Source organism: Sinocyclocheilus grahami, unplaced genomic scaffold (genome assembly GCF_001515645.1).
Source record: "Sinocyclocheilus grahami isolate Dianchi unplaced genomic scaffold, SAMN03320097.WGS_v1.1 scaffold85.1, whole genome shotgun sequence".
Taxonomy (NCBI): Eukaryota; Metazoa; Chordata; class Actinopteri; order Cypriniformes; family Cyprinidae; genus Sinocyclocheilus; species Sinocyclocheilus grahami.
This window is the reverse complement of record NW_015505264.1, coordinates 2,358,354-2,359,822: the sequence shown is the minus strand read 5'-3', so window position 1 is coordinate 2,359,822 and position 1,469 is coordinate 2,358,354.

Sequence of the window (1,469 nt, the reverse complement as noted above, 5' to 3'; positions counted from 1 at the left end):
ATGTTCTGAAGAAATAGCTCTTGCTTGGCATTTCTTTAGAACAAATTTCAGCCACTAAGAAAAAAAAATCATCTTTGTGATCCTGCTGTTTTCATAGAAATTGTGGAATAACAGATACTGCTGTGTCAACACGTCAGAGAGCAGAAGCTATAAAAATGTGTCGGAGTCAAGGAGTCAAGGCCATGTGGGAGTCAAGGCTATATTAAAGGAAATATTTGAAAGAAAATATTGCATAGTTAAAACCAATTTTGTCACATATTACAGAGCACTACTTTTTTTTTTTGAGTAGTCAGGTATGTCATATGTTAACGCCATGATTCTCTGTTGTGATACATGTGATGTTATTATTCATTTATTTGACAGTGTCATTTTTTAACCTGCTTCAATTTTATTTCCTCCATGGCTCCACAATGGCCACAATGGTGCATTAAAGGGGTCATATGATGTTGCTAAAAATAACATTATTTTGTGTATTTGGTGTAATGAAATGTGTTTATGTAGTTTATCGTTCAAAAACAAATTATTTTCCACATACTGTACATTATTGTTTCTCCTCTATGCCCCGCCTTTCTGAAACGCGTCGATTTTTACAAAGCTCATCGGTCTGAAAAGCGAGGTGTGCTCTGATTGGCCAGCTATTCAGTGCGTTGTGATTTGCCGAATTCCGCAAGCGTGTGACGGAAATGTTACGCCCCTACCATAAAAACTAGGCATTTGTTGCATCCAGTGGGGACATAATTACGGATTATAATGATGACTTAAACTGTCTTTTTAGCATTGCATTGCATCCGCGTAAACATAAAACCATGTCTGCATTTGTGATCGGAGAAATGACAAAGTACAAACGCTACTCTACACTGCTAAAAACTCGTGTTTGAATCGTCAGTGGCAAATTCTTTAAATATAAAAAACATACTTACAGTCTGTGAGTCAGAACAGCCGGCATTGTATTTTTTCCGGATTATAATGATGACTTAAACTGTCTTTTTAGCATTGCATTGCATCCGCGTAAACATAAAACCATGTCTGCATTTGTGATCGGAGAAATGACAAAGTACAAACGCTACTCTACACTGCTAAAAACTCGTGTTTGAATCGTCAGTGGCAAATTCTTTAAATATAAAAAACATACTTACAGTCTGTGAGTCAGAACAGCCGGCATTGTAGTTTTTTCCCCCAAGATCAGGAAACAGTCCTCCATAAAATGCCCTGCACTCATCTGAATATTTGGGTTGAAGTGTTCTGGAACAGTGTTGTAAATACAACTTAACCACTGATTTCTAGTCGTGTCCTCTTTTGGAAGATCAAACAAAGTAGTTTCGCTTTCACAACGAAACACACGGCGGGCTAGAGTGAGCGGAGGCCGGCTTGAGTGAGCGGCGGCGGACGGGCTTGAGAACGGCACGGCCGGCGGATTCAACAAAGGAGCATCCGGAGGGCTTGCGGCAACCACATGTGAAGACTGGACT